At 36.4% G+C, this 9,790-nt stretch overlaps 1 long non-coding RNA gene across 1 annotated transcript; it reads left to right on the top strand.

Annotated features, from left to right (window-relative positions):
* The first annotated feature begins 5,598 nt into the window (after window positions 1-5,598).
* On the top strand, window positions 5,599-7,242 carry LOC118485501. Its single transcript, XR_004876396.1, has 2 exons — window positions 5,599-6,075; window positions 6,134-7,242. It is a non-coding gene; the product is annotated as an uncharacterized LOC118485501 (long non-coding RNA).
* The last annotated feature ends 2,548 nt before the right edge of the window (window positions 7,243-9,790 follow it).

Genomic DNA, 9,790 nt, shown 5'->3' with positions numbered 1-9,790 from the left:
TACGTTCGGTATAAATTCGAGTTGGTGTATGTTTCGACGTAAACCTTTTGGGAAACGAATCATGTCAAATATAATATGTTTTCGTGCTTATTTTATGAGTGTTTCGTAAAATTTGTTTCAAATCGAGTGAAGTTAAATTGCGGTTTCTTTTTTCCCTTTTTTTCAAAAGCTCTAATTAATCTCTTTTAATTATAAGTGTCTACTTTTCCGTTACATGTGTTACGTTTCCTATGTATGTGTCGGGTCACATATAATACGTTATGATTGTACGGTATAAATTTGATTTACTTTGTATTTTGATCCAATCGCAATGCTTATATAGGTTACATTGAGTTCAATCGGATACGTCGAAACACACGTTTTCATATAATTAGCCAATCACATAACGTTTGCACTAATCCATTACATGTTTGCGACGTACCCGCGCTTCAATACGCACGGGTCTTATTGCTAGTTTCATAAAAATTATAAGAAGATGATAAGTTTAGTGTAACTCTTTCTTTAAGGGTGAATGAGTAGATAAAGGATTAAACTCAAATGCTCAAGTCCTGCATAAATATGTATGAGTTATATGTCATTTACAACGCCACAATGGTTTGTCTACTTTGCCATTTTAGGCCAAATTTCAAGATTTTATCATTATACTCCCTAACATTCTGAAAACATATCATTTAGAGTAAACTGCCAAAATGGTTCATGAGATTTGGTCACTTTTGTCACTTTAGTCCAAAACTCAAATCTTTTGAATCTGGGTCCCTGTGGTTTCAATTTTGTTGCCACTTTCATACAAAATCAAAATCTTGTCAGATTTTTCAGTTAACATCCAGCTTTTTTTCTCTTTCTCCCTTTTAATGAAGGGCAAAATGGTCTTTTAATGTTTTATTATACATACTAAAAAATCTAACCATTTTGCCCTTTATTAAAAGAGAGGGAAAAACAAAAATAAATAAATAAACTGAATGTTAACTGAAAAATCTGACTAGATTTTGATTTTGGATGAAAATGGCAACAAAATTGAAACCACAGGGAGATTCAAAAGGTTTGAGTTTTCGACTAAAGTGGTAAAAATGACCAAACCTCAGGGACCATTTTGGCAGTTTACTCTATCATTTAAGTCCAGAAAACTAATGCCAGTTAAAAAAACTCATAACTTAATTAGCTCAAAGACATAAATATCAAATAAAATATAGGCATGTAAATGGCACTTAACTCCTAGATTTTTTTTATCAAATAAAATCTACTGCTGCTGCTGCTAGGGCTGTGCAACGGTTCAGAACCAGACTGAACCGAACTGAACCAGAACCGTTAATTGCTAAATTTAAGAACCGGAACCGAACCGTATTATAACGGTTCCAGTTCGGTTCCGAACCGGTTAAACGGTTCTCGCGGTTCTCGCGGGAACCGTTTGACAATTGAATCGTAAAATTAACAATTCAATAAAAACAAATCAAACCATTTAAAACATTAACTAAGAGTTGCAACATTCAAAGTTCAAACCAAACAAAATAAAAGTAGCAAAACAACAATAAAAAATTTCAAGCCATAAAACAAACTCTAAATAAAACTATTACAACTATCGTGTTAACAATTAAAACAAACATCTTCAAACTTTATTTGATCTTCATCCTCTCAATCTTCTCATAAAAATCTAAATGAAACCAAGCGTTAGCAATTAAAAAAATAAACGAATAATGCATCTACTGTATTTGGTTCACGTGAATAGATTAATCAGTAATGCATCTACTGTATTTACTATGCGATACACTATTTATATACACATTTACAATTTGATCAACATTGATTTGATTATTTTTGTTCAATTTTTATTTTCACATACAGAAAACTATATGTATCAGAAAGCAAACATCTAGAAAGAAAATATATGCAATGATAAAAAAAGGTCATGTAGAATAACGTACCTGTATTTGCAAGGTGTTGATGGAGATGAACTTGTATGATAGCAATTAGGGTTAGGGTTGAGAGATGGAGAAGAATTAGAAGATGAAAGATGAGATTGTGGAATGAATATAAGAGGAGAGAATAAGAATTATGATGGTCGTATGATGTTGAAAAGCCCATTAATAAAATAGGGTTTTAAATATTTATAATCCCAACTGGTTCTAGCGGTTCTTTAACCAGAACCGTGGTTTTAACCGGAACTGAACAGGGAACCGTTTTTACCCAAATTTAAGAACCGGAATCGGAGCCTATATAAAAAATACGGTTTGGATCTAGTGGTTCCAGTTCGGTTCCCCGGTTCTAGCGATTCTGAACCGTATACTGCTCAGCCCTAACTGCTACTGCTACTGCTCATCCCCTTCTCTACGTCACCACCACCACAGTCACTGCCACCACGACTCACAAGTTGCCACCACGACCACCTCCATCTTATCCTTCCTCTCTTTCGCACCCTTTCTAACACTACATCATCGCAACACACACCTCCAACAACCACCCCCACCATCGACAGCCGCTCCCACCATCACAATAACCATCGCCGAAAGCAAGCACGACCACCACGAACCCTTACGATATATTGGGATTTGAGCATGCATTCATTTGTTCCTATGGCGGTGGTGGTTGTTTAGACGGCTATTAAGGGTTTTACATGGTGCATACACATGGTCGGCCCTAATGTTTTGGTGTTTCAAAACATATTTAACAGGTGGTGGTAGTTTGGTGGGGGGTGATGACTGTGGTGGTGGTGATATAGAGAAGGGGAGTGAAAGAGATTGTGTATATAATAATAATAACTAGGGTCATAGTTACCCGCACATTGTGCAGGGATGCGGTTAGAATTGAGGACATATAGCACATCATGAAAAACGATAAATAAATTTGTAAAATTAAATAAAATGAACGTCGAAATGATTAGAAAAAGTAAATCAATGTAGTAAATAACAAAGCTAAAAAAAGGTAAACGATAGAAACTCGGCTGGTTTCGGTGCGCTCGTTATAGCAAAAAGAAAGAAAATTTAAAAATATGTTAAAAAGAGTATCGGCACGTTCGTTAAAAAAAACCATCGTCACACTCGTTATAACAAAGAAAAAGACAAGTTAAAAAAATATGTCTAAAATATTATTAACGTGTTCGTTAAAAAACTATTTAGGGGTAGAAAAGTAATTTGGTTAAAGTAAATCTCTATATTTATAGGACAGTGTAGTGTAGTGATTTGTTTGTGTATGTCGTCGTTACTTTTATTTGTTTTATGTTTTTGTATTTTTTTCGTTCACATTCTACTTCAACTAGTTAAATTTCCGCCTGCGCGTTGCGGCGGGGACCCAATGACTGTAAAACGCGTGTCAGTAACGGCAAGCAGATACCGAATATCAAAACATAAATAAAATGTCGTGAAAAGGATAGTCAATCCGTCCTAAAAAAACGATTTTAAAGAACCTAATATAGGACCCACACGTCCTACACGTTGGAAATTCGCTTGTTTTCAGTTCAGTTATTACGGTGCTAACACGTTAAAATACGGATGAGCTCGGTACCTGTAACGGCACCGAAAGTACCGATCCGGAAAATCATCGAAATTAGGTACCGGCACCGAAACTCGGTACAATATGGTATGGTATTTGAAGGTAAAAATCAATAAATATAGATATGGTGCTAGACCGGTGTCGAATCGAAAGTAACGATTCTGAAAACGGCAAAAGGTGGGTACCAAATTAGTACCGAAAATGATTTGTTATAGTAAATTTGGTACCGATACGATACCGGTTTGATTACAGGATTTGATACTATTTCCCATTAATAATCTAAATATCCAAGTTAATTTCATGCTACAATTCATTCATTACGTAAAAAAAAAATAAAGCAAAATAAGTTGTTGTGTATATAAAACCTCATTCAAACGAAATACAGTTTACTTACTGTGTGTATGAAAAGTAATCTAAACTGTGCAATTACTTGCATTGCTACGTTGCTAAAGGATTTGATGAGCTCGCTACCATCCGGTCCCGAAAATACCGTTACCGAATCCTCAAAATGGGTACCAGTACCGAATATACCTGGTACAGTACGGCTTGATACGGTCGGTACTGGTACGGCACCGGTATTTGAGGGTAAAACCCGATGAATACCGGTGCTGAACAGATACTGAAAATATACTCAGTTTGGTAAATTTGATACTGGTACCCAATACTATTCATTAAAGACTCTTTTTAATATTTTTTTATTGTTACTGTTCATTTCCTTTTGTTTTTAATATATATACGTAAAAAAACAAAAAATAAAGCAAAATAAGTTGTTGTGTATGTAAAACCTCATTCAAACGAAATACAGTTTACTTACTATGTGTATGAAAAGTAATCTAAACTGTGCAATTACTTGCATTGCTACGTTGCTACAGGATTTGATGAGCTCGGTATCAACCGGTCCCGAAAATACCGTTACCGAATCCTCGAAATGGGTACCGGTACTGAATATACCTGATACAGTACGACTTGATACGGTCGGTACTGGTACGGCACCGGTATTTGAGGGTAAAACCTGATGAATACCGGTGCTGAACGGATACTGAAAATATATTCAGTTTTGTAAATTTGATACCGGTATCCAATACTATTCATTGAAGACTCTTTTTAATATTTTTTTACTGTTACTGTTCATTTCCATTGTTACTGTTCATTTCCTTTTGTTTTTAATATATATACGTAAAAAAAACAAAAAATAAAGCAAAATAAGTTGTTGTGTATATAAAACCTTATTCAAACGAAATACAGTTTAGTTACTGTATGTATGAAAAGTAAGCTAAACTGTGCAATTAGTTGCATTGCTACGTTGCTATAGGATTTGATGAGCTCAGTACCAACCGGTCCTGAAAATACCGTTACCGAATCCTCAAAACGGGTACCGGTACCGAATATACCTGGTACAATACGGCTTGATACGGTCGGTACTGGTACGGCACCGGTATTTCAGGGTAAAACCCGATGAATACCGGTGCTGAACGGATACCGAAAATATACTCAGTTTTGTAAATTTGATACCGGTACCCAATACTATTCATTGAAGACTCTTTTTAATATTTTTTTAATGTTACTGTTCATTTCCTTTTGTTTTTAATATAAAGGTATACTCAGTTTTGTAAATTTGATACCGGTACTTAATACTATTCATTGAAGACTCTTTTTAATATTTTTTTAATTTTTAATGTACTGTTCATTTCCTTTTGTTTTCAATACAAAGGGCAATACAAAGGGCAATATAAAGGGCAATATATAGGGCAATGAAAAAACTCTGCAATTTGAGCCGGTTATATTTCATATTTGTTTTTATCTTGTGAAAATGAATTGTGGGCCTAAAAAAATCAGTGATGATTCATATTTGATTTTATGGACCCACTTGGGCCTCAACCCAATGAGATAATGCGTCGGGACTAAATTTATACCACACAGTCGGAGCAAAAGTTTGAAATTTGTGGCTGCTAAAATAATCGATTTTTCCAGAATCTACATGTCCATATCAAGAAAATCTGGAATCAAATTTAGTACCTACTTGTCACAAAAAAAAAAAAAAAAAAAAAAAAAAAAAAGAAATCTCATCTATGTGTTGGTTTTGGACTTGTGTTATTCGTTACCTATAGACACAAGTTGGCAACGTTGACATACTAAAATACCTAAATGGTTATTCCACCGTTAAATTATTTCTTTGGGTTTTTATTTTATTTTTAAAGAGACTTTTAAATCATATGATTATGATGATTGGCTTTGGAATCTCTCAACATTATTATGAACAAAGCGGTCGAGGACGGCATGGTCGATGGGTTAATGTTACCCAACGGGGGCCCTTTAATTTCACATCTCTTCTACGCCGATGACGTAGTGTTTGTGGGAGAAGGTAAATTGGATCATGTGAAAAACTTGGAACGAATTCTGCGGTGCTTTTATATGGCTTCAGGTCTGAGGGCCAGCCCATCTAAAAGAAAGGTATATGGGGTCGGGCTGGATGATTCGAGTATGGGATGCTTCGCCAGAGCTCTTAATTGCAGCATGGGTTCATTCCCATTTAATTACCTTGGTATGATGGTTGGCTCCAATATGAACAGAATCGCAAAGTGGAAATTAGTAGTGGATCGATTTAACTCTAAACTTTCTAGGTGGAAAGCAAAATGCCTATCGTTAGCAGGTGGATCGATTTAACTCTAAACTTTCTAGGTGGAAAGCAAAATGCCTATCGTTAGCAGGTGGATCGATTTAACTCTAAACTCTCTAGGTGGAAAGCAAAATGCCTATCGTTAGCAGGGAGAGTTACATTGGCAAAAGCGGTGCTTGGTAATCTTCCCACGTATTACCTATCACTTTATAAAGCACCAGCAAATGTTATTAACACACTCGAAGGCATCCGGAGGAGATTCGTTTAGGGTGGAGTGAGTTCTAACAAAAAAATTAGATGGATTAAATGGGAGAAAATGGTTGCTTCAAAGAAGTTGGGCGGGTTGGGGATGGGAAGTATCAGAGACGCAAACTTGGCACTGTTACTCAAATGGTGGTGGAGATTAAGGGAAGACGAAAATCTGTTGTGGGTTAGGGTGATGAAGGCAATACATGGGAGAAGCTGGAAAAACGAACTCATTCTGGTTAATAAATCCTTAACGGGTGTGTGGAAGAACATCGGGGCAATCAAAAAAAGAGTTCCAAAAAAGCAACTTAAGTATTGATCTCAAGTTAAAATGTGAAGTGAGAAAAGGAGACAAGGTAAGGTTTTAGGAAGATATATGGTTATGCAATAAAACACTAAAGGAGGAGTTTCCACTGTTATATAATATGGCTTCAAAGAAAAGTGCTAGAGTTTATGAAAATTACAAGAAGATAGGATCGAGTGTAGTTTGGCACTAGGATTGGAAGACTATACTGTCATCTTGCGAAAGTTGGGCTAAATTTCTACGCCTTCTCGAAACACTTAACAATAGACACATGAAGGATTCTAGTGATGCGTGGGGATGGGAAACGGAAAAAGGGAAGATTATTTTCGGTGAAAGTCGTGAGGGATGAGCTAGGCGATGCGACATTCCAAAGAGATGGTGATCCCATAATGAAGTGGTGCGGGTGGGCAACAGCCAAGGTGAACACATTGGTTTGGAGGTGTATCTCGGGAAGGATTCCAACGCGAATAGAACTAGCTAAAAGAGGAGTGCAGGTTGGGTCTGTAAGTTGTCCATTTTGCGGATATATGGAGGAAACAGCTAACCATATTTTTGTTACGTGTATCACGGCCAAAGCTATTTGGTGGCTCGTGGGCGTTTGGCTGAAAAATACGGATCTATTAGCTTGCTCGACGGTCAAAGAAATTCTTGCCGTGGCATGGGGAGTCAATCTACCGACAATACAAAAGAAGGCTTTCTCTTGTGTTATCATGGCGGCTATATGGACTATTTGGATACAAAGGAACGAGAGGATCTTCAATAATACATACAAGTCCTACACAAGGATTGTCGAAGACATCAAAGAATGCTCGCTTTTATGGCTCAAACATAGAGGTCGAATAATGGATATCGTGAGAGATTATTGGAATAGCTTGGGTGTGAACGAAATTCATATATAGGTGATGTTTGTTTGTTTACTTACTTGTATATCTTTCTAGCTCCTGGCTAGATACATTATTTGTAACTGTTTGAAGTAATGATATGATCCTCTTTTCCGTTAAAAAAAACAGCGTCACATGGAGGAAAACCACATGATTTACCTTGTTTCTAACATCACGATTTTCTAGAATTTGACACGTGCATGATTCTGCATTTTCTCTTTCCTTTGCGACTCAGAATAGCAAAATCGTTCCCCATACGATTCAGAATAGCAAAATCGTGACTTGTCGGCTTTCTATTGAACATAGAAAAACTAAAACCACATAGTCGAATTATAGAAAAACCTGAAATCATGTAAATTAAGCAATTATGGTGACAAAAGGTTGCACACGGAAGAAGGAAATCTAGAATCACACACCTAATAAGATTTAGGCTTCTCAAAGTTGTTATTTGTCTGAAAATTTAGAATCACTTGATTTATGTATTTCTTTAAACGACAAGGCTTTCATTAGACAACTGTAAAGAGACAAAGGTCGGCCCAACATGAAACTGAGACCAACCCAGCCAGAGTACAAACAAAAAAGGCACTACAAACGAAAACAAAACGTTCAAACCTTGTTTTAAACATTGGGTTCGTTTAAAGTGGGTGCGAGGTACGAAATTGAGGGAGAACGCTCGAGATTTGTGTATACTTAAGCTTAAGTCTCTATTTATAGTCTGCTAAGTCCACTCCTAGCGGACTATGTGCAACTCCTAGAGGTCCTCTAGGAGCTTGGTTTAGCTGAGTCACAATCCACGTCTCAGTGTTTGGTTCAACTGTTTCTAGAGAATCGTTTACGGCTCCTAGTGGTCCTTAAGCAACCAACCTTGTCGGACGTGTGTCACTTTTTTCGATGCGTCATTGCCACTTGTCAAAGTGTCTCAACGCCACATTTTCTTCCTCGTGAGCTCCTAGCAGACCTCTAATAACTCTACAATAATTTTCATTTTAAACCCCGGACTTTAAATATTTCAAAAGCATTAGACTTTTTAGTAATGAAATAGACCATACATGTGCAAGAGAAGTCATCTATAAACAATAGATAATAAAGACTATGACTAAGACTTCAAACTTGCATAGGACAACAAAGCTCGGCGTGAATTAACTCTAGCTTCTTTGTATCTCTCCATGAATGTGACTTAAATGATAGTCATGTTTGTTTACCCATAATACACCCCTCACAATTATCAATCCCCTTTACCTTAGGCAACCCAATCACCATATGTTTGTCATGCAAATATTTTAAACTGATGAAGTTCAAATGTGCATACCTTCGGTGCCATATGAAAGATATAGAGTCCTGATTATTGGGGATGCAAACTTCTGCTTTCGTTGTGTCTAAGAGGAACGTATTCTTATTTGATACAGTAATTTTCATGAGACCAACACCCTTGCTTCTTATTAAATACTTTCCATCTTCGAACAAAAGAGAATACCCCTTTTTTTCACGAGTTCCCTAGCACTAAGAAGATTGTACTCAAGAGATGGAGCATAGTAAACACCTCCTAGAAATTTGTAATTCTTGTTGTCAGTGTTAATTCAGACAGTTCCTTTATCTTTAACACTGAGCTTCTTCTTGTTTTCTAATTGTACTTCAAGTTTGAATAACTCATCTAATAGTAAAACTTTCTCTTGAACCTGTCATGTGGTTAGAACATCCTAATTCAATGAACCATAGACTATTGGTATCACTTATTGTTACATTAGTCATGAGTGCAAATGCTTCTTCTGTATGCACCATAAATAAGTGTTGTTCCTCTCCACCTTCTTCTTGTTCATTTACTTCAGTAACCACATTAGCATGCATTTATTCATTATGTCAACAATCTTTGGACATGAGACAAATTTTTTTTGCAAACCTAACATTGGGCTACACGATTTTTATCTAGTTCACGTCCTCTACCATGGCCCTAAAGGATCCTCATCCTCGTCCTCTTGTATTGTTCACAAGATTTGGCCGAGTAATTGCTTTCTTGAATTACTTGCAAACCATGTTCTTCAATATCACAACCCCCGACCCCTACCCCGGGAGCGGGCGACAGCGAGATCCAGATTAGTGGTATCGGTGTTTCTTAATTTGACAGCGGAAATTAAACATCAGGACCGTAGTTAGGAAATAGTTTATCAGAGTTAAAACACCACATTTTTATAAATAATAAATACATGGGAAAAACTCACGTTTCCATTACAATATGTTTATAGGGATAAACCCTAATTTATT

The sequence above is a fragment of the Helianthus annuus genome, chromosome 13 (assembly GCF_002127325.2).
Source record: "Helianthus annuus cultivar XRQ/B chromosome 13, HanXRQr2.0-SUNRISE, whole genome shotgun sequence".
Classification (NCBI taxonomy): Eukaryota; Viridiplantae; Streptophyta; class Magnoliopsida; order Asterales; family Asteraceae; genus Helianthus; species Helianthus annuus.
This window is presented reverse-complemented; position numbering and strand designations above follow the sequence as displayed.